The 27,238-nt window shown below is 36.5% G+C and overlaps 1 long non-coding RNA gene across 2 annotated transcripts in view; it reads left to right on the top strand.

The window, feature by feature from the left end:
- The window catches only part of LOC150081836 (uncharacterized), a 146,789-nt gene that overhangs the window by 52,151 nt on the left and 67,400 nt on the right, over positions 1-27,238 (top strand). For both annotated transcript variants that reach the window (XR_016547256.1, XR_016547255.1), the window contains one exon: positions 11,144-11,258. This is a non-coding gene — a long non-coding RNA (uncharacterized LOC150081836). The remainder of the gene's footprint in view (positions 1-11,143; positions 11,259-27,238) is intronic.

Here is a 27,238-nt window from a genome sequence, read left to right as displayed (position 1 = left end):
TACCTGTCCAGTTGAGCTTTAAATTTGTTTAGGCTATCAACTTCAACAACAAGTGATGGAAGTCGGTTCCACCAACCAACCACCCGCTGGCCAAAGGCAAATTTCCGCACATCTATCCGACATCCGTCCTTCCTCAATTTGAATTTATGCCCTCTGAGGTGATTATTCTGAGCAAGATGAAGAATCCCATTGGCATTGAGCATGCTCAAACCATTCAAAGCCTTATACACCTCTATCAGATCACCTCGCCGGTGCCTAGTCTCCAGACTCTGCAATTTGCAAAACTTAAGCCTTTCTTCGTAAGAGCAACCCTTTGTTCCATTTACTAATCTTGTTGCCCTTCTCTGTACCCGTTCCAGCAGCTCTACATCCTTCTTGAAATGAGGCCTCCAGACCTGTATACAGTACTCAAGATGTGGCCTAACCATTGCCTTATACAAGGGAATAATCACCTCCTTATACCTGCTAGAAAAATTCCTGTATATCATTGACAAGACACCATGAGCTACTCTTGCAGCTCGTCTGCACTGCTCAGAGAACTTCATATCTGCCTGCACAATTACCCCCAGGTCCTTTTCATTCTCCACCACTGTCAGTGTAGTACCGCAGAGTTGATACGTTGCTCTGGGGTTACTGTTTCCCATATGTAGTACTTTACATTTGTCAATGTGAAACTTCATTTGCCACCTCTCAGCCCATCTGTTCAACCTTTCCAGATCCTGTTGCAGCAGCATAGCGTCAGTAGTGTCCTTAACGACCCTGCCAACCTTTGTGTCATCTGCAAACTTGGACATTAAACTTGATATCCCATCATCAATATCATTCATAAACACCGAAAACAACAACGGACCCAACACTGAACCTTGAGGAACTCCACTAATAACATTAGTCCACGTTGAGCAGTGTCCATTGATTACCACTCAACCATCCCCTTATCCATAGCAGCAATTTGCCTCCAATGCCACACTGCTCCAATTTGTGCAGCAGTCTTCCATGTGCAACAGTATCGAAAGCCTTTCTAAGATCCAAATATATAATATCAAAGTTATTCCCTGCATCCAGTTCTTTTGTAACTACATCATAGTATCCAATCAAATTGGTCAGGCAAGACCTGCCCTTAACAAAACCATGCTGCGTCTGAGCTATAACGGAATTCTTGTCTAGATGATCCTGCAGTGCTTCTTTAACCAGTGCCTCCATTAATTTACCTGGAACAGAAGTTAAACTAACAGGTCTATAATTACTTGTGTCAGCCTTTGATCCTCCTTTGTGAATTGGGGTTACATTTGCATATCTCCAGTCTATGGGTACCTCCCCTGAGTCCAAAGAAGCTCTCATAATTATGGCTAGGGGTTTGCATACTTCCTTTGCTGCCTCCTTTAATATAACTGGATAGATCCCATCCACCCCAGATGCCTTTTTTATGTTTATCCTCAACAATCTCTCCTCCACTTTCCTCTCAGTTATTACAAAATCATCCAGCTCATTGATAATGTTTACTTTACCTACATCATTCTCCTTCTTGAATAACTCCTCATGCGTGAATGTAGATGCAAAATACTCGTTTAGATTGTTAGCCACCTGAGCAGGATCCTCAACTGTTGAACCATCAATATCCAGTGGACCAATCTGATTCATCCCTTTCCTTCTCAAGTTCAAGTATGTAAAGAACTCTTTTCTGTTTTTCTTTGCATCCTTTGCCAAGGATTTTTCGTAGTCTGCCTTTGCCTGCCTAATCTCCTTTGTGACTTGGTTACAGAACTTATATCTATCATAGGCTTCCATGTCACCCATTAATTTGTATGTATCCCATGCATTTTTCTTCTCTGCCACATGTCTCATTAGTTCATCTGACAACCATTTAGGCCTAAACCTTGAACAATATTTCTTAGTTGGTATGTAAAGCCTGGTAGCCTCCAAGATTAGTTCCTTGAATGCTTCCCATTTTGAGTTTGCTGTTGGTAACATCATCAGTTGGTCCAACTGTACAGAATTTAAATACTGTCTCAGACCATCATAGTCTCCTTTACGAAAACAAAAACCCTTCCCTTTACCTCTGATGGTAGTTACCTCCTTGAGTAAATCCCACTTTAACACACTGTGATCACTGCCACCTAGGCTATCAACTTCAACAACATTTATCTGCAGGTTCATTTATCTGCAGGTTCTTAATGCATGAAGAATCACTACTGATAATCAGATCAAGAGTATTGCTCCCTCTTGTTGCCTCACGAACATGCTGATGTAGAAAACAATCATCCAATAAATCCACAAAAGCCTTGCTAGTGTGCGAGTGACCAACCCACAAATTCCAGTCAATATCTGGAAAATTAAAATCCCCCATTATAAGACTCTCTGATTTACTGGCCCACTCTATTTCCCTGTACAATATCTTATTATACTCATCAGAGTCATTAGGCCTATAGCACACTCCTACTCTCAATTTTGATTTCCCTATGCTTATGTCACACCAAACTGACTCGACACTGCCCTGTCCATCGATGTCGACTGGCTTCACTTCCTTGGACTTTATGTGTTTCTTAATTAATAGCATAACCCCTCCTTCCCTCCTGTCCTGTCTATCCTTTCTATACACATTGTATTCCCCAAATTCCAGTTCCGCATTACTTATATCTGTGTGACACCACGTCTCTGATATCCCAACAATAGCTGCCTTTGATGTTTTCAGCAATACCTCAAATTCATCAAATTTATTTACCAAACTCCTAGCATTGGTGTACACGCAGGTATACATGCACCTGTTTCTATTCTTAGCTACCCTAACACAACCCATGTGTTTACTTGTACCGCAATGACTACCAGCAGTCTCTGAAATATTCTGCATCTTGTTTTTCAGACTTCTGCTCATTTCAATAGAAGCAGTGCAAGAATCACTTCCACCTCTGCCAGTGGCTACTGTTAATCTATTAGTCCTTGTATCCCCCCCAACTAGCAGTTTTCCGACACACCTAACACTGCCTCGACAGCATCAGCAAAAATTCTTGCACCCTTTCTATTTAAGTGTATCCCATCCCTGTAGAAGCAATCTCTCCTGTTAACAAGTACAGTCCAGGCTGAAAAAAATTCTACCCCTTGAGCCTTGCACAATCCCTCCAGGGCCGAATTGATCGACAAGGCTCTCATCATATACTCCCTCCTATCGTGTCTGGGCAGAATTGCAGACACTTTCAAGTTCAACCCTAATTCACGGCTTTTTTTCAACAGTGACCCGTACTTGCTAAGTAATTCCGTCGGTCTCCTACTTTTAATATCATTGGTGCCAACGTGTACAACTATATCACCTTTTGTGCCCTTAAAAGATGATATCCGCTCTACAACGTCATCAACCTTTGCCCCTGGCAGACATACCCTGGTCCTATTCCACCTATCCTTTTTACAAAGCATGTTCCCCGTTTCCCTGACAATAGAGTCACCAACAACTACTAGTTCCTGTGGGACCAGCGCATTCTGCCTAGGGGGCTGCTTCTGTGTTGCCCGATGACCAAGTGCAACTCTGGCGTTGATGTGGGCAGCTGAGAGCTTGATGGGCCCCTCAATTTATTTCCTTCTAGGGCATCCACCCTGTCCTTCAAGCTCTCATAAAGGCCCATAACAACGCTGAGTTGTCACCTGATTTCCTTTTGTAGAAGGAAAAAAAGGTTTGTAGATTTGTAGAAGGAAAAAAAGATTTGTAGAAGGAAAAAAAAATAGTTCAATTTTCTGAAACCAGGGGAAAAATGGCGCTGCACATATTTAAAATATACATATTTATGTAAAAGTATTTATTTTTATTTATGTAAATTTATGTAAAAGTTGTCATTTACTTCAAGACACGCTCCTTACGCAAATGAATCCTGTTAGATAAAAGCAGAAAGGCCAATCCACCGTCAATAATCATTATGGCTCTTACAAAAGAGGAACGTGCTCTTTTAGTAAAACTGTTCTACCTGAATAATAGTAACGCTCAGTACTAGGCACCCTTACGCCTGGGGCAAAAGTAATATAAGTATGCCTCCCCCCATTATATGCAGGTAGTCAATCTTTATGAATTTATAAAAATTACTATGAAATGATCTATGATTTGCATATATTTATTAATAAAATAATTTAATAATACAATGAATATAACAAAACAAAATATCAGAGAAAAGAAACTTACAAATATTCATTTATATCTACAGAGACTTTGTTTCTATATAAACTACTGTTGCAGTGCCAATTCCGCCCTTTCCTCTAAACTTACTGTAAGAAGAATAATTTTAATTTCCCATACTCTCTCTATCTAGTTATCATCCAAAAAAACTTCGGTTTAACAAATAATTTTGGAGTTACAAAAACTGAGGACGAGTATTAAAGCAGATTAAATATCCTTAAGCTAGAGCATGTTTTTCTTCTCTAAGGAAAATGGCGAAATTAGCCACAGCAACTGTGTGTTAAAAAGAAAGCCTATGTAAAAGCCTACAGTTGTTAGCTGGCAATAGCTATATCGAGTGGCCACTTACAAGTTAGAATTCTATAAACACCGGAAAAATGCACTTAGCCTGTGATGCAAATTAGGGCAACCGGGGGGTGGTGAGAAAGAGATACTCGTGTGAACGGATATCGAAGATTCCTCTCAGCCCCGTAAACAGGGACTCACATCTGGTGAGTATGGGCTTGGCACACCCAGGGTCCTGAGCTGGATATCATCATTCTTCTCTTTCTTGGTGATTCCTTTCGACTTCTCTCTCTCTCTCTCTCTCTCTCTCTCTCTCTCTCTCTCTCTCAGGGTAACTCGGGAATTTTTTTTGGCTGGTGCAGCATAAGCCTCAGTCTTCCTTGCACCATATGGCTAATAATAATAATAATAATAAAAAAACTCAGCGTAGATGCGACAACAGCTTCATCATTACCTCTAATAAGGAGATAGCGAAGAGTTGCTACGTGTGTTGCCGGAATATTCGATACATGGTGTGATGAGGGGATGATGGTTATCCCTTTGACTAAGTTTTCCATGACGTAGAGTCTGAACATCGGAGGACACAGAGTCCTCCAATAAGAGAAAAGGCTAGAATAAACAATATAGAGAACTTAGGATATAAAAGTGGGTCCTCGTAAGCCATAGAAGAGAGCTGGAGTTGACGCTACCATTTGGAGAGCCTACCATTGAGGAGCACCAAGCCGTCGAGATCAGTGGAAGGGGAACAAGCGACCAAGAGCTAAGAAAGAAGCGGTCACTCCTTGTTAAGGCAAGGCACAGAGTCGCCCGAAATAACGGAGAGTCGAGGACCGTCAGCTATTTAAGCCCAGGCAATATCTTAGATTGGTAAGTTGAGATGGTATCGTATGAAATGTTGGTAAGCATGATGATAAAAAGATGGATTCTTTCTAGCTTCTTATAACTTTGTAACTTGTATGTTTAAGAATATAAAATTCTTAAAATCATAATCTTATTGTTGAAAATGTCTTAATGTGTTTATATTAATGGAAAGAGTGAAGCATGTAAGTTTTCTCTTGTATTAAACTTTGTTATGTTTTGTATTATAGAAGTTTCTTTTTCTCTGCCAAAACCTCACATTCAATCACTAAAATAGTAGAGCTAACAATGATTAGTAGTTAACTGCGGCGTCAAATAATTATTTACATAATAATTACCCGATGATGATCACAACGCAAAAGCCCAAACTGCGGGATGGAGAGGGGAAGTAACCTTCTTCCTCCTTATTCTGAGGGTATACGAGGCTTTGCCCTAAAAAGCCACTAGACGAGAGTAAAAATCATTACCATACAGGCGAACATGGTAAAGTAAACTAAGATAATCCAAAAGTAAACCAAAACGCAAAAGCGACATAACTACGTTAAGAATAAAAAGTATGGGTTACGCCTAGTCCGGCTAAATCTTTGCAGCGACACCTCAGAGCCCACAAATGCTAGAAGAATACCTAGGGGCCAACATAAACAGCAGAGAGGTAACACTACAAAGAAATTAAAAAAAATTACAGAAAGCTTATATTTATATAATCTAGTATAAAATCATAGAAACAGAATATTGCAAAATATAATACTTTTAACATTATAACATAAAATAAAAATATACAATGAAGATGTATTATTTTAATTGAATTTTTTTTGCTTTTGCTGAAGCAAAACCGTCAATAATTTTATCATAATTTATGTTTTGTGCAACCTGATTTTCAATGTATATAATTGATATGTTGGTTAGTCGCTCTTGTCTAGTTGTTGATCTAAGGTCATTTTTAATCAATTTAAGTTTACTGAAGGACCTTTCGCAAGAAGCTACTGTTACAAGCAGAGTAAGAAAAATTTGTAATGCTATTTCTATATTTGGAAAAGATTCTATTATCTAATGATAATACAGTATTCACAAATGAATTGGAGAAGTTGTAAAGGAGTTACAGATTTTATATTATGCAGAATTGATAAAACATGATTTTTGAAACTTTCTGTTGACATAACTGATGCATTTAAATCTTTGCTGTATTTTAATGCAAGGTTGGAAGCAGCCTTCTGCAAGTCAGATTTATTAATTAATGCGAATGAAGTTCCAAATAGAAAATCAAAATCTGAAGAAATAGTATTCAGTTTTTCAAATCTAGTGCTTCCTAAGTCATTCATAAGAACATCCAAAACATATTTAATTTCAATACAAAATTGTTGTTCAGCAGATAAATTGAAATCGTCTGAAGATTTGTAAAGTGTCATTCTTTTTTTCTTTCTTCTTTCATCTCGAAATGTAGCTGGTATATCCATTTTTTTTCTGTTGCGGCAACAGCAGATCCGAAAATATCTTGAAAATCACTTTCCTGTATTTCTTGGAGATTTTTTTTTTTTTTTATCAATCCACTTATTAAATGGGAAGAGTTACGTATGTAAAGCCTTTTAGCTTGCAATGCTTTATCCACACAGTCAGTATTAGGAAGAATTTTATTCCATATAGCCAATCTGCATAAAAATGGATAGTCTATTTGTAAAAGCAGACTGAGCAATACTGATAGTTTCTGCATTTGCAGACGTATCTTCAATATTAATTAAGACTGCATGAACTTTTGTTATTTGTAAGAACAAAGATTTTATAGCTCGTTCTTGGGATGACCATCTTGTGTCTGTCTTTTAAGTGAAATCTTAAAAGCATTCATTCAAATTTCCCAGCGACTAGTGGAACCAGAAAAAAAAAAAGTAAATATCCTTTGAACAATGCCAAAAAAACTTATCATCCCAGGCATTATTGATGCTGCATTATATACACCAGCTGAATTAGGACTATATGCCAAACACGGTACAAACGTTGTGTAAGATGCAAATCTTACATGTACAAAAGTATCGGAATTTCAGCGATGAATGTGTAATTAAAGAAGGATTAAATTTATCATTAACAAAAATGTTAGTATAAAATTAAGTGAAAGCACTTAGAACAACATGAAGTTTTGACCAGGGGGCTATTAAGAGCTCAGTCAACGATAATCGTAACTAAAAGATTCACCTAGAATAACAAAAGGACACCAGAAATAAGGGCAAGTAAGGAGCCTAGCCGTAAGCCTAGCAATAAGGACTAGTAGTCACGCCAAATAAGTGAAGGCCCGTGACAAATCCTGGAAGGGGGTGGCTGAAGCGATTCTCTGGGAGAGCTGTAGGGCAAGGAATTTTAAAAGCAATTAGAAATAACAGTAAGGAATGCATTAATTCCAGTAAGAGAAATAGGTGGGAAATAGAAGCTAAGAGAAAGGAGATTCAATGTGATTAGTGAAAAAAGATCAGATGATAAAAGATGAGAAAAGAGGAGGTAACAAGAGAAAAGAAAGAAGAGAGGGAATTGCGATTAAGGAGACAGAGAGAGAAGTGTGGTCCTGACAAAGCTGCGAGGTCAGTGGGGAAGTGCAAAAGAAACAGTTAGAACGAAGCTATGTAAAGTGAAGTTAATCTTGGGAAAGGGAAGTGAACTAGAATGATAAAATGAAAAGTTCGAATGAATTTTCTTATGCCAGGAAAGATAATTCAAAAGGGAAGAGAAGGCCAACCAATACTATGCAGCAGCCACAGAGATGGCGGCAGCCCAGAGGAGCCCTGAAGGAGTGAACCTTGCAGAAGTGACTGAGGGAAGGTACATTCAAGACAGAGAATGTAAGTTATTTTTTTTTGATTATAGAGAGGTTAGATATGAGAAGGACTGAGAAACCAACCTGCAGTTTGAACTTGTGCTGGGCGAAATATAATGTTAATATGATTCATGTAGTAAAGATAGGGAAGTTATCTTATTAAGTAATAGTAATGAGAATGGTAAGGGTTGTGTAAGCCATCAATGAATTTAAAGGCATTGGTAAGACCAAGGTTAGAAAAGTACAATGAATATATAATATCATCACTAGTACTGAGAGTAGAGGATATATATATATAAATATGTATAAGTACCATATGTATCTTTCATAAGTACAAAGAGAGTGAAAGAGATTGCGTTATTGATTTTATATTTTTGAATTTATAAGGCAAAAAGAGCCGTATATGTATATACATACATGTAAATTTTGATAGCCTTTTGATTGTGGGGAACTGGATAAGACAGGTAATTTCAGAACCATAAGTTGTATTGTAGACAAATAACATTATATATTTATGTACCTACAAGTGGATAAAATAAATATCAAATATATGTATGGAGAGATTAATGAGGTATAGACTATCTAGGCCACTATTTTGTTCCTGAACTGCTATGTATAAGTACAGCAGGTATATAGAGAAAGTTGTAACTTACAATTGTGTATATATATATATATCTCCCAGTTAAATGCTGTAATACATCTTAAAAAAAAAAAAATGGTGCCTCCGTAGTCAGGTGGGCAGGGGCAGCAGTGCGTAGCACACGCTTCTTGATTAGACCGGAGTTTGAGCCTGTGCCCACCAAATACGGAGGATGCGGAAAGGTCAGGGAATGACCACCACATATCCCCCTGGAGCAATATGGCCTTAGCTGCTAATGCTCCTAAAAACCAAATAACAAACACAACAAACATCTAAAAAAATTAGAAGCAAAAAATTAAATTTCTGTCATTATGATTATTATTTCTAAGAGTCTCATTATTCAAGAGAAATACACGGCTTGAGGATACAATTCTGATTCTATCTTGGCAGGGAAAATTAAGAAAGAAACCTCAAGGACTAGGATCTTCTGATATATATATGCAGACAGGCAACTTGTGGGCTTTAGAGGTTGTGGTACCAGTTGCATATTAAATAAAAATCATATATAAAAGAGTTTAATACAACTAATATAGGTTCTAAAGCAGTCTGAGTATATAAGAAGGGCACGCAAATAAAGTTAGCCCTAGACAGCTCCCACAGTTGCAAACTCTCTTTTTTTTTTTTTTTTTTTTTAATTATTAACTGTATGCCATTATATTTTCCGCCATATTGGCCCCATTATCATATCCCTGCCCCCTTACATTTTTAATGTCAAGTCCATTCTTTTCTAATTTGGTAAGAATTTCTGTCGCCACGTGTTTACTAATCAAAATATCAGTGTAAAACGAAACGTTTGTTTATCATATAAGGCCAATAACACGTCATTACTGTCATTACTGATGTTTCCTTCAGTGGAATCAGCTAGTTCCATGATAATCTTCAGGACCAACAAGGACGTGGCTGATTCCATATTTCTTAAAAGACTTGGCAACTGTCTCTTGTTTCGCTAACTCAAACTAATTTTACACCCGATCGCATACCTGGAAAATTGTTGGTCGTTGTCTTGGTGTTAAATCGTTATTTTTTGCTCACTATCCAATTGGTCTACTCCTCCCACATGAACACTTTAAAGGTTTGTTCATTGGAGTACAATGGCTACAGTTGGTTATGGTCTTCTGAAATTACAGCTAGTGTTGCATTTAATTCAGCAACCTCCTTTTTATTGCTTCTCTCATTATGCAAGCTAAACTGGTCACACAATAAAAGAGCTAGTTTTTCAGAAGGCCTCGTCGTCATTTTGACCATACAATCGCTAGCCACGATTAGAGATAAAGACTACTGCGTGCACCCAATGAAACCAGGACTGTAAGACGCTGGGCAATTTTATGGCATATGCCAGTATATAAACCCTTGAGTCCACCACCCAGATGGCACCATTTCAAGGCTTGTTGGTCTTAAAATGGTGCCGTCTTTACTACCTTACTGTTGTATACCACCAGGCATATCTCATATTGTGGAATTAAACTTCGTAACTGGGTTGTTACTTATTGTATCACCAGGGTATCTATTCACTCACTGATGAGAGGATTTATTGATTTATGAGAGCTTTGTTTTCTGGTGATAGCTATACACCTACGAGTAATGATGGAAGAAACAAAATGTCTATGCAGCATACTCACAAACGGTTCTGATGTGTTAGAAATTGCCACTCTCTGTGATCAACAGTAAGAATGAGAGGCACTTTGTTGAAATGCTTTACATTACCAAATTTTGTGTTAAAATTGATTTCACTAATATTTCGTAAGTCCCATAAGAAATACTAGTTTCATTAGCAAATTTGCAGATAGTTAAATGTTGATCACTCCTAATTGGATCATGAATACAAGTGATTGAATCATTGGTTTTTGAAGTTGAAGATGGCCAAAATGAGGATAGTCTTTGATGGATGTGTGAACCTCTAAACTTTGGGAACCATTGAAAAGTTGTTGGATGACACCTAGTATCTAAAGCTGTTTTAACATTTCATTGTGCCTTTCCCTAATTTGAAGCAAAATTTAATGCAAATTCAATTCTCAGTAAAATTACTCATTTGAAACTGTGATGAAATACAAAACATTTTCTGTTCAACCCTTGCTAATTCAGATAAATAAGTGATACATTTACCCTCTAGATGAGCCGCTGAACATGTTGTGGCAAGTTGTAACTTGCTAGGATGCTGCAATTTCTAGATACCAAGTTGGTCTGCAAACTTTTGATCACGCCTGTTCTTGCTAAAATAGAAAAATGATGGAAAAATTTTAGGTGATCAGTGGCATGCAGAGTCTTGACAGTTATGGTATAATGATTTATTGTAATATCAAAAGCACAGTGTGATCATTGTTCTTACATTATATACACAGTTTGATAATAAAGTTCCAGATTGAGATGTTCATTGAATAATTATTGAATTATAAATTCCATAATTTTACAGAATCATACCACAAGATTAGATGTCTTGAAACACAAGCCAAATACTTGCAGTGTGCCCTAGAAGATGCTGAAAAACGTAACAGTTTTCTTAAAAGACAATTAGAAGTGTTAAAGAGGTAAGAAATGTTGTGACATTATTACTCTCTCTCTCAAAGAATATTAAAAAGTTAATAATAAATATATATTATAATTCCTCTAGGTTTTTTGCTTGTAAACAAACAAGCAAAAAATTTGCTTGTTTGTTTTAAGTAATTTTAAGTAATATGATAAAATGAAGGGCATAAAATACCCTTCATTTTATCATATTACTTAAAATTTGTGCAAAACATAATTGTAATAGAGGTGACAGTAAATGCTTATACTTTCCTCCTTTTTCCTTGAATGTAAGCACAAAATCTTTTCATGATTTTTGATGCGATACCATGTTGTTAGTCAAAATTTCTGATTTGATATTGGCTTTTATTCTTGCAAGATATGTGTGTTGCTAGTGCAAACTATCTCTTTTAAGTAGCCTCAAATATAAAATCAAGATAAATTAAATTTAGGGATGGTCTTATATCACCACAAGACTATTGCTGAAGTCTTTTAGAGTTGTATCATTTTGGTTGTAGTATAGCAAGTTTATAGCACCAAGATGACTTGGGTGCCAAGCGTTTTGTGTGACTAAGTGACAACTCTGCATAAATTGCAATTCCTTAGAGTGAATACACATTTTTTATTTTGAGTTCTAGCATTTATTACATTTCCTTTTGAATAGCAGCTTGTCTTTCAAAAAGTATTTGAAGAGAGCAAGGAAGGAAAAACTACCTTTATTTTCTTTCTTTATTTATTTTTTTTTTTTACTGGTTTAGTTATAAACACTTAATAACCATCGCTTGGTCACACTGGCACTACTCCTGCCTCCCCATGGCAGGCCTAGTAACCTGGGTGAAAAGAGATCATTTGGGTCAAAAGGAGTTTAATAGTTCAACCTACTGTGGACAGACATATTCCCATCATTAGAGCCTCCAAGCTTGAGGGCTGAAATACGAAGCCACAACATGCCAACTTTTCTGGTGACATTCTCCCTTTCTGCCCAACCTGTAGGCATACTATCACCATTCTTAATACAAAAATAGCTAGTCTGTTGTTGGATCCTTGAATATGGTAAAATGCCTCCAGTCTAGGGACTATCTAATTGAAGCTGAAAAATCAAAATACTGAACAGCTATTAAAGTTGACAACCTTTAATGGAATACCAGTAACAGTCACTCCTCACAATTTATGAAATACATTCCAAGTTGTTATATCTGAGTGGCACTTGCCTACTTTAACTTTAGAGGATATAACCAAGGAGGAGTGTGGTGAACAAAAGATGATTCATGCAAGGCATATTTATGACCAAAAAAGATGGCAACCTGCTTCAAACCAGGTCCATCATTCTTATTTTTAGTACTCCAATTCTCCTACTCACAGTCAAAGCTGGTTACTTAAACTGCAAGATTGCGCCCTACGTCCCAAATTTCTTTTACTGTGTTAAGTGCCAGAAGTATGTCCATTTCCAAGTGACATGGCAAATGGGGGTGCAGCTTATGCTCCCATTTTCCCAAACTGTAAAGGAAGTCATCTGGCCTTTTTGTAAAGTATGTGGGCTTTGGGAAACCAAAGAATTTTGGAAAAAAATCCAAGAATGCGAGGTTGAGCTCAAAATCACATATCCTGATGTTTGTTTGTTTGTTATTTGGTTTTTAGGAGCATTAGCAACTAAGGCCATATTGCTCCGAGGATATGCGGTGGTCATTCCCTGACCTTTCCGCATCATCCGTATTTGATGGTGACGGGCTCGAACCCCGGTCTAAATCAAGAAGCGTATGCTACGCACTGCTGCTCCTTCCCACCTGGCTACGGAGGCGCCAACACACACATATCCTGAGGTAAGAAAACAAGTTTTGTTAAACATTTCTAATTGATCTTATGTATTGGACACTCGTAATTGCCATTCAGCAGCAATCCAAACAGATGTCTCAGTTGAACTGCATACTTCCCTTTCTAATTGGGCTAAAACTGTACTGACCAGTGGCGTAACCAGAAAATACACTCAGGAGTGCTGCACATCCTGAGAAAAATTGTACATAGGTTTTTACTACTCTTTAAATTTCGAAATTTTACAGATCACCCCCCCCCCCCGACCATTATTCCTTTGCTATTTTTTTTTTTTTTTTTTTGTGCATGTCTTTTTATTTAGCTTTAAAAACAAATTGAACATAGATAAATAAAATAATAAAATAAATGTCTTCATAAACTTTATTTCAAGTTTGTGAAGTTTGTAAATAAATAAACATTTTATACTTTATACGAAAATAGGCAAAACCTACGTAAAACTAAACATTTGTATTCAAACACACAAAAAAAAAAAAAAAGCCTTTTATACTCAACAAAAATGCTAAGTGGGTATTAGAAACATAAACTAGTTATATATTTATATTTAAACGCCTTTTTTTTTTTTCTCCGAGATCTATGACTTCTTCAGGATTAATGATTATGTCATAGTATATATTCAAAAGAGATAATCCCTCCAGCTTTTCTTCCCGTATATGGTTTCTTAAATAACTTTTTAAATGATTTAAGTTTGAATTAGATCTTTCAACTGTCACAATGGATACTAGTAAAGTGGCAAATATTTTCAGTAACTGATATATATTTGGTTCTACGGCAGTCACAGTATTTCATAGTTTTTCAGCACATTCCTTCTGCCAGAGGTTATATTCAGAAATTAACATATTTTCATTAACAAAGTTATTGCAATTTAAAAGGTCACCTGCGTAACGCAAAAATAGTTTTCGTAAATTTTGAACATAGTTATCTTTAATAACATGACTTTTTGGAAGGAGACACATAAAAGAAGATAAAACATCCTTATGTGTTAAAAAACGAGACTCGATCTGATTTAAGAAATTATCTAAAAACGGCACAAAAGTCAAGATCTGATAATAATCCTTTGCATTATCGCACAGTATATTACATGTCACACCAGTGGTTGGTGTGACAACCTGTAATTCGTGGTACCTTCAAACTTATTTGGTAATTTTTACATAAACCTTAAACTTCTAAAAAAAATGATGAAATTGTTTGTCACCATCTGATCTCATTTCTTGTAGTACTATTTTTAACAAATTAGCCTGATCAATTGCTTTCTTTAGATCGATATTAATGGTCTGTAAGTATTTACTCAAGCCAATACTTTTGCTGAATACTTCTTTAATAATATATAAAGTAACCAAAAAATTACCATTCTGGATGGAATTGAGAAGTATTGTGCATTTGTTGCTGTATCTTTATCTTCCCATGAGCTTATTACTGTTAATGCTGCAAACGTCGGTTCTAACAATTCAATGAATATAATTACAGATTGGTGCCTGTCAACCCACCTCCGTAGCCAGGTGGGCAAGAGCAGCAGTGCGTAGCACACGCTTCTTGATTAGACTGGGGTTCGAGCCCATGAGCCACCAAATACGGAGGATGCGGGAAGGTCAGGGAATGACCACTGCATGTACCCAGAGCAATATGGCCTTAGTTGCTAATGCTCCTAAAAACCAAATAACAACAACTGTCCACCCATCTAGTGGGGCACATTTTTTTGAGATGCTTTTTCTTGGAATTCAGACATTCTTCTATCTGTTCTTCTAATACCAATTGCCTCTTTGGACACTGAAAGAATGCGTATACTTTTTGAATGATTCCCATGCAGTTTCGGATATCTTGCAAATCACGAATCCGTAATTGCTAAATTTAAGCAATTAGATACGCAATGCATGTAAAGTGCTTTTGGGTTTAATTCTTGTATATGAGTCTGGACGGCATTTATCATGCCACTCATTCCCCCAGCGCTGTCATATCCTTATCTGCAGATATTTTTTATACTAGCCCAAATTTTTCAAGTTCATTAATTATTTCTTTTGCTATATTTTCACCAGTTGCAGAATTTAGAGGGACAAATGAAAGAAATATTTCACATTTTTGAAAATTTGTTTCATCTACATATCTGACACAAAGTGACATTTGAATTGTTGAAATGTCTGTAGTTTCGTCAGCTAACACAGAAAAATATTTAGCTTTCTTCACTTTGTTCACAATCTTTTTCTGAATTATTGAACCATAACATTCAATTATTTCATTCTGAATGCCCGCACTAGTGTATAATGAATTGTTACTGGCAGTTTTTAAATGATTTTCTAAAACAGTGTCCCCGGTGTCAACTTGTTCCCTTAACGCAGAACTATTTCCTTCCTTAAAATGAGGCCTCCAGACCTGTGTAGAGTACCGAAGTTGCAGTCTGACCATTGCCTTATGCAAGGGGATAATCACCTCCTTATCCCTGCTAGAAAAATTCCTGTATATCATTGACAAGACACCATGAGCTACTCTTGCATCCTGTCTGCACTGCTCAGAAAACTTCATATCTGCCTGCACAATTACCCCCAGGTCCTTTTCACTCTCTACCACTGTCAGTGTACCACACAGTTGATACGTCACTCTGCGGTTATTGCTTCCCATATGCAGTACTTTACATTTGTCAACGTTAAACTTCAGTTGCCACCTCTTAGCTCATCTACTCAACTTTTCTAAATCCTGTTGCAACAACAGCATATTGTCATTAGTGTCATTAACTACCCTGCTGACCTTTATATCGTCTGCAAACCTGGACATTAAGCCTGATATATCATCATTAATGAATACAGAAAACAACAATGGACCCAACACTGAACCACCATTGATTACTACTCATTGTCTTCTCCCACTCAACCATCCCTTTATCCATAGCAGCAATTTGCCTCCAATGCCACACTGCTCCAATTTGTGCAGCAGTCTTCCATGTGCAACAGTATCAAAAGCCTTTCTAAGATCCAAATATATGATATCATATTTATTCTTTGTATCCAGTTCCTTTGTGACTACATCATAGTATCCAATCAAATTGGTCACACAAGACTTCCCCTTAACAAAACCATGCTGTGTCTGAGCTATAACTGAAGTCTTGTCTAGATGATCCTGCAATGCTTCTTTAAACAGCGCCTCCCTTAATTTCCCTGGAACAGAAGTTAAACTGACAGGTCTGTAATTACCAGTGTCTCCCTTTGATCCTCCTTTGTGGATTGGGGTCACATTTTCACTTTTCCAGTCCATAGGTACCTCCCCTGAGTCCAAGGAAGCTCTCATAATTATGGCTAAGGGTTTGCTTACTTCCTTTGCTGCCTCCTTAAATATAACTGGATAGATCCCATCCACCCCAGGTGCCTTTTTTTATGTTTATCTTCAACAATTTCTTCTCCACTTTCCTCTCGGTTATTACAAGATTAACTAGCTTACTGCCAGAGTTTAACACACCTCTGGCATTCCCCTCCCTGAATAACTCCTCATGTGTGAATGTAGATGCAAAATATTCATTTAGTTTGTTAGTTACCTGAGCAGGATCATCAACAGTTGAACTATCGATATCAAGTGGACCACTCTGATTCATCCCCTTCCTTCTAGAATTTGCATAAGTAAAGAACTTTTTTCTGTTTTCTTTGCATCCTTTGCCAAAGATTTCTCGTAATCTGCCTTCGCCTGCCTGCCTAACCTCCTTTGTGATTTCATTACAGATCAGCTTATATCTATCATTGGCTTCCATGTCACCTGTTAATTTATTTGTATCCTATGCATTTTTCTTCTCTGCGACATGTCTAATTAGTTCATCTGACATCCATTTAGGCCTAAATCTTGAACAATATTTCTTGGTTGGTATGAAAAGTCTTGTAGCTTTCAAGATTATTTCTTTGAATGCTTCCCATTTTGAATTTGCTGTTGGTAACATCCTTAGTAGGTCCTACTGTATAGAATTTAAATACTGTCTCAGACCACCGTAGTCACCACCGTAGTCGCTCTTTGAGCAAATCCCACTGCAGCACACCGTGATCACTGCCACCTAGTGGTTCCTGTTTGTGCAGATTTTTAATGCATGAAGAATCATTACATATAATCAGATCAAGAGTATTACTCCTCTAGTTGCCTCCCGAACATGCTGCTGTAGGAAACAATCATCCAATAAATCCACAAAAGCCTTGCTAGTGTGTGAGTGACCAACCCACAAATTCCAGTCAGTCTCTGGGAAATTAAAATCCCCCATTATAAGACACTATGATTTACTGGCCCACTGTATTTCTCTGCACATTATACTCATCAGATTCATTAGGCCTATAACACACACCTACTCTCATTTTTCCTTTCCTGGTGCTTATGTCACACCAAACAGACTCAACATTGCATTGTCCACAAACATCAATTGGATGCACTTCCTTAGATTTTATGTGTTTCTTAACTAACAGCATAACCCCTCCTCCCTTCTTGTCCTGTCTATCCTTTCTGTACACATTGTACTTCCCAAATTCCAATTCTGCACTGCTTATGTCTGTGTGACACCATGTCTCTGATATCCCAACAATATCTGCCTTTGATATCTTGACTAGCACTTCAAGCTCATCAAATTTATTTACTCCTAGCATTGGTGTACATGCAAGTATACATGAACCTGTTTCTACTCTTAGTTACCCTAACACAGCCTATGTATTTACTTTTCCACTATGACTCCCAGCAGTCTTGGAAATCCCCATTGACTTGCTTTTGCTGCTTCTCAATTGCATTTCAATAGAAGTAGTGCAAGAATCACTTTTGGTTGTGCCTGCGGCCACTGTTAACCTTTTAGTCTGTGTATTTTCCCCAAGCTAGCAGTCTTCCGACCCACCTCACTGCCTCGATAGCATCAGCAAATATTCTTGCACCCTTTCTATTTAAGTGTATCCCATCCTTGTAGAAGCAGTTGCTATTGTTAACAAGCACAGACCAGGCTGAGAAAAATTCTACCCCTTGAACCTTGCACAATCTGTCCAGGGCTGAATTGATTGACAAGGCTCTCATCATTTACTCCCTTCTATCGTGTTTGAGCAGAATTGCAGACAGTTTCAAATTCAACTCATGGCTTTTTTTCAACGTTGACCTGTACTTGTTAAGTAATTCCGCCAGTCTCCTACTCTTAATATCATTAGTGCCAACGTGTACAATATCACCCTTTGTGCCCTTAAAAGATGATATCTGCTCTACAACATCATCAACCTTTGCCACTGGCAGATATATCCTGGTCCTGTTCCACATATTCTTTTTGCACAATATGTTCCCCATTTCCCTGACAATAGGTCACCGACAACAACTAGTTCCTATGGGAATAGCACATTCTGCCTTGGGGGTTGCCACTATGTTGCATGATGTTCAAGTGCAAGCTCTGGCATTGATGTGGGCAGCTGAGAGCTTGATGGGCCCCTCAATTTAAATCCTTCAAGGGCATCCACCCTATCCTTCAAGCTCTCATATAGGCATGTAACAATGCTGAGTTGGTGCCTGATTTCCTCACACTCTTTACATCGCGCACACACTGAGACATTGCTTTTGGCAATGTCATGTCATGTTCCTGATTGCTCTACAAACATCAAACAAGCAGTGCATTTCAAAAGACTGTGATTCAGAGAACAAGCCCCCCCCTCACATGGGTACCTTCCCTAGGGAGGTACCCATGTGATTAGTTTGAGCCTTTTGCTTTTCTGCTCTGGTGTGAGTCATGATTTCTGTTCAATTTCAAATAAAATTCCAATACAAAATATAACCCTAAACTTATATCCCAATGCAGTTATAACACTATATATATGTATTTCAGTATCGAATATTATCTCCGAGTTACGTTATGTGACATTGTTATCTCCTGTCAAGTTATATGTATTAATTTGTAATGTTATGTTTGTGAAAACTAGGTCGTGGTCTATACTCGCTATCTAGTTTTCCGTTAAACCTTACTCTATCTAATTCAGGGTACATGTTGTATTGTGTAACAATGGCGACAAGTTACGAACGGTAAATCTACGGATATGAGGTATTAATTACTTACAAAATCGCGCTATCTAAATTCAAAATAAACCACGGAGCTTGACTAGGTCTATAAGCTACTTATAGAAAATAATTTAATCAAACAATTAAGTCAATAAACCGGCTAAATATAATTAAAAACTTAGCATTCGCGGGAGCTGCAAAACTTGTCCAACCCATGGATTAGATACCCTTACCGATGCTGTTATAGAATAACGAACTTTATAAAATAACTGCATTTTATGCTATATCACTGATCAAATGAGGAATTCTATCATTCCTTAAGAGTTGATAAACCATAAAGCTTCTTATAGCCTGTCAAACAGGTGAGTGTGAGAACAATAAGATCTAAGTTTCATGACAGACACTCATCAACATCATGGGACATTACTAGTTGGAGTGCTTATGCACTCGATAAGAAGCAGACAGGGAATCTCAGCCTTTAATTTCTTATACACACCATTGTTAATACCAACCATTAGGGATGCATAATCAATACAAGTTCAATAAGTCTGTGCAAACTCTAATCGATTATTTCTTAGTGATGTTTTCAAAGATTCACATGTTTCTTCTGAATGCATTCATTGAGTTCAACTATATCAAGAAAAGTTACCACAAATCAATTTTTGAAATTCAAATAGTACTGTATTACAATTCCCAACATTTTTATAATACCGTCATTACTTTCATCAATAATTAAACTGAAGTTTCTATTTCCTAAATCAGATTTTAAATTATCCAAAAAATGGGGTGCTATAGTATTGCATATTATTGAAGTACATTTTGTTCTTCGCAGTTTGAAGTTCCTACATTCTCTGCTGCCTGAAAAACAAAATTTACAAAGGTCACTCATATGATCAACTACCCTTAATGCACAGCTATGAAAAATGCTATGCTATGCTACTTTCTGCATTTGCACCCAGAGGCATAGCCAGGTTTTTGGCATATTTGTGGCTACGTGCCTTTTTTTCAATAATTGGTAAAATCATAAATAATAATAAGTACAGTTAGACCTCTGTTTAACGAACTTCTTTCTAGTGAATAAAGAAAGAAGATAAATAATATTATTTGTTATATGTGTATACTTATATTTGTTTACATATATAATGTAAACAAATAAACTTCTCTTATTTAATAACAAAATGATACAGAGGAACAATATTAATATATAAAATCACAGATTTATATGGATAGGTACATAAAGTTATTATATAGGAACGTAAATTATTAAATTACATCAAAGCTTAATTTTTCTTGCTCTAGTGTTAGCAAAATTTGTGATATTTTATCGAAATCTATTTTGCTAGCAAGTTCGTGTTCATGTCAAAGGTCGCGGGTTCGATTCCCGCCTCGGGCGTGGATCAAAGTACTGCAAAAACCTTGGGAGGTGCAATATGGCCACAGAAGCCGATGCGCCAACAACTACCAAATCAATCATGTTCATGTTGAAAGGAGACTTAGATATGATGTGCGTTCTTTGTCCTGACCTCAATCTCAAATAATTCTTAACAAGTTTTACTTGACAAAACTCGTTTCGGCAGTGGCTTCTGTTGTTGGCATTGCAAGGAATATTTTAGGAGTTTTTTTCAATACTGTATTTGGATTTTTTGTGTTTTTTACACATGCGCCAATATAAATAATCACTGTATATTTCAGAGTCAAATACACACTTTGTGATATTCCCATCCTGTGAACATGGCGATCAACTGAAAAGCGTGATCGTAACTTTTAATCCATTTAATTTTAAATAGTTTTTAATCTTTTTAATTGTGATTTTAGTGTTTTTAATTAGTGATTTTAATTATTTATTATTGGAACCAGTTTTAACTAATTATTATGACACAATGTCTTCTCGCACTCATGGTCTTGCTGTGGTGGTTTGATGTGTTTTGGGGTCGGGTTGGTGCTCTCGGCTTTCGATTCCGTTGCACATCAGATTTGGTCGTATCTCTATGAGTGAAGGAATTCATTAATTCGTTTTTTCACTTTTTTCATCTTATTTTATTCATCACATATGAGAGAGAATTGGCTGGAAGCATTCCATGAAAAAAATTGAGGTAATCTCTTACTTTTTAATATATTAAAAAAATCGTGGAAGTTATTGAGCCCTCTAGCTCTGAATTTTTCCCTAATACTGTATTTGGATATGTTTTTTGAAACTCCCATTTAACCAATAAATTTTTAAAAAATATCTAAGTAATATCTAACTAAGTATGGGGATTTTTGTTTTCTAATATTTCAATTATTTGGTGTTTAAAGAATTTGATTTCAATTTTAATTTAGTCGATTAATTTCAGGGTATTTTTCTGACAATAAAATAGCTTTAGTTTCTAAATCCTCACTTGTCATTGAATGGAACACTTCGCCAGTCAAAAAATTAGTATTCTGCTATCTTTTTCAGAGATTCAAATATTTCATTTAACTGCATTATAATAGAATCAGTTATTGAAAAACAAGAAATTTTTGGTGCCTCCGTAGCCAGGTGGGAAGGAGCAGCAGTGCGTAGCACACGTTTCTTGATTAGACCGGGGTTCGAGCCCGTCACCACCAAATACGGAGGATGCGGAAAGGTCAGGGAATGACCACCGCATATTCCCGGAGCAATATGGCCTTAGTTGCTAATGCTCCTAAAAACCAAACAACAACAACAACAAGAAATTTTTATTCCATCGAAGTGCGATTATTCATCTTCAGCATCAGTACCGACCGGCCTTAGCAAATGCAGGGCCTGATTGGAGCATGTCAACGGGGCCCCTTGAAAAATTCAATATTAATCCTTCAATATTTTGAAATAATGAAAAACTAAAACTATTAATAATTGTTTATTATTTTTATATTGTTATAATTTGTTAACAATTGACCAGAAATGTTGATAATATAAACAAAACTAATCAGAAGGATATTTTTCTTGTCCATTTATCAAAATCTTTGAGGACTCTCAAAATTTAAATTCCTTGCTTCTTCTCTTTCAGTGGATACAATAGCCAGACTGTTGGGTCCCTGTTGAAGTGTTGTCGACCTTAGATATGTTTTAATTAAATGATTTTTAAATAATATCAGTGGATACAATAGCCAGACTGTTGGGTCCCTGTTGAAGTGTTGTCGACCTTAGATATGTTTTAATTAAATGATTTTTAAATAATTTGTATAATTTATAATTTAAATATTTATGATTTAATTAATTATCTTTTAATAAACTTTAATCAGGAAAAGCTTCTTTTCCCAGATGCTACAGTCACTGGAATTGTTAAAAATATTCGTAGCTATATCAATAAATTCAAAAATCCAGTGGCTCTTTCATTAGTTGTGAGAAATTCCAGGGGCTCACATCTGGTGAGTATGGGCTTGGCAAACCCAGGGTCCTGAACTGGATATCATCATTCTTCTCTTTCTTGATTTCTTGGTGATTCCCTTCTACTTCTGACTCTCTCTCTCTCTCTCTCTCTCTCTCTCTCTCAGGGTAACGCAGGAATTTTGTTTTTTTTGGCTGGTGCAGCATGAGCCTTAGGCTTCCTTGCTCCATATGGCTAATAATAAATTGCAAAATATTTAAAGGATTTTCGAAGCACGATTCTTGAAGAATTGGTTGCTTCCATTTCCTCCACTAGTGTATGGCATCAATATCTGCCACCTTCACAGACTACCAATTCGTTGCCCTCAATAATTTTAGCATCTGAAACTGCGATTTCTAAATCTGTAGCCTGTTTTTTTAATTCATCCTTTGGAATTCTTAGAAATTTACCCAAGAAACCAAAAATATTATGTTTTATTAACTGCTAGAAACATGACTCTAGAGATTTTGCAAAGCCTTGTCTGCAATTTTATTAAAGCAGTTTACCTTGTAAGCTTCCTTAGGATTTGTTATAGGTTTATCAGCAGGCACACACAATTGAAGCCTCTTTCTTTTTTGTAATCTTGTGTGAAATTCTGGAGATACTTCCAATTCTGTCACAAGTTCTGTGGCACCAACTAGTCTGTGTGGGTAGCACAGTGGTATCATTATAGTCTTCCCCACACTGGGTGGAAAAGGCCCGGGTTCGAATCCTGCCGATGATGCAAGGAACTTTAACGGGATTTTTTCACTCTGTGAAAAAATCCCATTAAAAATCCAGCAAAACAGGCAAATCAACCAGAGAACACACACAATTTACATACACAAATACGGGTTTATGTAATCAGTTACGGGTAATAATAATAATTTTTTTTTGTGGCACCAACTAAGATTTGTTTAAAGCCAGTCTCTCTATAGTTTGACATCCAGTGTAGAAGGTTTTTAAATGAAAGAACGAAAGAAGAATTGAGGAAGATCTGTAGAATCACTTTGCAGTTCTTTACTTACGTGAAACAAAAAAATCATGCCAAAACACTAAAGAAACAAGAAACTTGTATTCCTTGATCTGGTTAGCTAGTGATTCAGCTTCACTTCTTGCTTGGGAATCTTCTGATGCTATTTCCAAAAGCACTTCATCGAAATCACCAACTTTGATAACTTACACCGCATTCAACACTCCCACCTTGTTTCACAGAGACGCTTTACAGAAAGATCCTTCACATATTTTTGGAAAATGACCATTTCTTTGTTGATGCTGAAAAGAGCACGTACAGATGTTGAAGTGTCCCAAAAAAGGTCATTGCATCAGGACAGGTTTTGGCCCTATCCCCTAGAACTAGATTGTAACTATGACAAGCACATGGTGTAAAAATATGTCCTTGAATTTTCCTGTAAAAGTTCTGCCTGAACACCTGAAACTTTTTCCTTTCATATTAGCTCCATTGTCATAACCTTTCCTTCGGATATTAGTTATGTCTAATCCTAATATTTCGAATTCCTGTTTCAGCACATTGTACAAATTTTCTCCGGTACTGCTCTTTACATTGATAAATTTTATGAACTGTTCATACACACTGACTGGCGTATTGGGGAATGTTCCACTGGAGATGTATCCAATTGTCCGGGACATTTGTTCCTGATCAGTGCCAGATTAAGGCACAAGCTAACAGGGCAGTTGCCCAGGGTGTCATTCTTACAGGGGCTTCAGAAAAAAAAAAATTTTTTTCTCCTGTAATTGATTACATCTACCCATGTGTTTTTGTGTCTGTAAATTGCATGTGTTCTCTGGTTGATTTGCCTGTTGTAGCTGGACGAAAAACCCAATTCAGTTTATGGGCAAAAAAACCCCAGTTTCTGGGGAAAATACCTTGCAATCTACATCTGAGACTGACTAACTCAGCCACGGAGTGAAAAAACCCCATTAAAGTTCCTCATATCATCAATGGGATTTGAACCTGGGCCTTCCCCCCTTTGTGGGGAGGACAGTGACGATACCACTGTGCTACGCGTGCAGACACAGAGGCTCCAGAAGCTGATTATAGCTTGGAGTGGCGCCTTTACCAGATTTCTAGGATATGCAAAGGGTGCCGAAATAATCTTTCTGCCTGGGGTGCAGGAATACTTTAATCTGGCCCTGTCCCTGATGGCTGATATTGGCCAATCAAGAATAACAGCAAAATACTCAGCAGCTTTTATTGCACTAGAAAAATTATTTTTCTAGTGCTTTGCTTCTGTGGACTCTCTTTTCCTCTTCCTTTTAGCGTGGCTGCTTTGTGTGCTTTTATTCTTTTTTTACATTCTAAAAAAAAATTATAAGACAACAGACAATTAGAAAAAATTTTCTTGCATGTTTTGTTTCCACTTACTTGTTGTAGAATAACGAAATTTTTAAAATAACTGCACTTTGTACTTTATCAACGATGAAATGTGGAACTCCACTCCATCATTCATTAAACTATACAGCTGCTTATATTTAGCCTGTCTAATGGGTGGGTGTGTGAGAATGAATCTGTTTTTCGTGGTAGACACTTATCGACCCGCTAGTTGCAGTGAATGCTTTACACGCTTGATAAGAAGCAGACAGGGAATCTCAGCCTTTAATTTCTTATACATCATTGTTAATTTAAACCATTACGAATGCATTGTCTGTACAAGTTCAATAAGTTGGTACAACTTTAATCCATTATTTCTTAGTGATGATTTCAAAGATTCATATATTTCTTCTGCAATGCATTCATTGAGTTCGAATATGTCAAGAAAAGTTACCACTAATTGATTCTTGAAATTCAAATAGTACGGTATTACAATTCCCAACATTTTTATAACACTAACGTCATTACTTTCATTGATAATTAAACTGAAGTTTCTATTTCCTAAATCAGGTTTTAAATTATCCACGAAATGTGGTGCTATAGCATTACATATTATTGAAGTACATTTTGTTCTTCACAGTTTGAAATCCTTACTTACCCTACTCTCTGAAAAACAAAATTCACAAATGTCACTCAAATGATCAACTACCCAGTGCACAGTCCACAGCTGTGATCAACTATGATCAATTACCCAATGCATAGCTATGAAAAATGCTATTCTGTTTTCTGCTTTTGCACCTTCTGTATTGCAATTTTCTTGAATCGCAATAAATACTCTCTGCTGAAAACTAAAGGCCACTTCTTCTTTCTTGTAATTAATTTGTAATTACGATGCCTTTCAATATCACTTAATTTGGCTGTCAGTGTGCATGTACAATATTTACAAAAAACATTTTAAATAATCACCATCTAATTTTCAGAGTCAGTTCTTATATTTAGCATATCTGAGCTATTGATCACAAAAAGTGTCAGAGAAAGGAAGTTGAAGAGTTCTGAGTGATTGGTGCAAATTCATATTATAATTTTTCATATTATAATCTTTCTCCGATCTGTAAATGATCCACCAACAAATTTTCAATAAAAGAAATGCTGATATCAGAGTAATAAAATTACAAATTGTTCTGTCAAATTGTAACAAAATGCAAAGAATTGTAAAAAAATAAAATTATGATATTAGGGTTCTCGTAAATGTTTACATCTACCCATATATTTTATCTGTAAATTGCATGTATTCTCTGGTCGATTTGTCTGTTTGCTGGACAAAAAAACCCCAGTTTCTTGGCAATAAACTTTGCTATCTACGCCTGAGACCGACTAACTTAGCTACGGAGTGAAAAAAGTCCATTAAAGTTCCTTGCGCCATCAACGGGATTCGAACTCAGGCCTTTACCACCTGGTGTGTGGAAAGGATGGTGGCAATACCACTGTGCCCACGCAGACAAAGAATAGATAAAAATAAATAAAATAAATCTACAGCAACGAGTAACATATTAACCCCAGGGGCTCACGTTTGGTGAGTATGGGCTTGGCACACCCAGGGTCCTGAGCTGGATATCATCATTCTTCTCTTTCTTGGTGATTCCTTTCTACTTCTGATTTCTCTCTCTCTCTCTCTCTCTCTCTCTCTCAGGGTAACTCGTGAATTTTTTTTGGCTGGTGCAGCATAAGCCTCAGGCTTCCTTGCACCTTATGGCTAATAATAATATATTATTATTATTACAAACTATACAACGTTTGACGATCGCTGACATCATGGACCATTCGTAATTTGTGAATGTCCATAATGTAAACTTATGAAAACTGGAATAATAAATTCACTTACATTTAATAATAAAATCACTTATTACAGAATCACTACAAAGTTAGCATTGCATTGTGCACAAAACAAATCAGTACAATTCAGAGGTGTGCATTCATTGTTCACTAAGCACTGAAAAAAAAAAAGTGCAGACAAGAAAAATAGCTTTTTGAAATTCATATTATGTCTTTCTATGATCTGTAAATGATCCTTCAACAAATTTTAAATAGAAAAAAACTGACACCAGAGTAATAAAATTACAAGTTGTTCCGTCAAATTGCAACAGAATGCAAAGAATAGTAAAATATGTAAATAAACTCATCTACAGCAATGAGTAACATATATTAGTATCAAAACTAGACAATGTCATGAATCATTCATAATTTATGTATGGCTCACATTCACAAATTATGAATCCACAATTTTTGAAAGAAAACTGGAAGCTAATGAAAACTGGAATAATAAATTTACTTACATCTTCAGTCTTTCTATCGCAAGTTGGAAAATAAATGGTGGTAATGAGTAAATTTTTTCATGTTCTGAGAAACTTGAAAATTTACTTACACAATAAGGAGCACAATTATTCAAATAAAAACAGATCTACATTATAATACAACTTTATAGCGATGCATACTGCGTTCGGCAGGGTGAGAGGAGTTGCTCGGC

Source organism: Mastigoproctus giganteus, chromosome 8, assembly GCF_048544385.1.
Source record: "Mastigoproctus giganteus isolate SK-2022 chromosome 8, ASM4854438v1, whole genome shotgun sequence".
Lineage (NCBI taxonomy): Eukaryota > Metazoa > Arthropoda > Arachnida > Uropygi > Thelyphonidae > Mastigoproctus > Mastigoproctus giganteus.
Note: the sequence above shows the minus strand (reverse complement) of the source record. Positions and strands in the feature narration are given on the sequence as shown.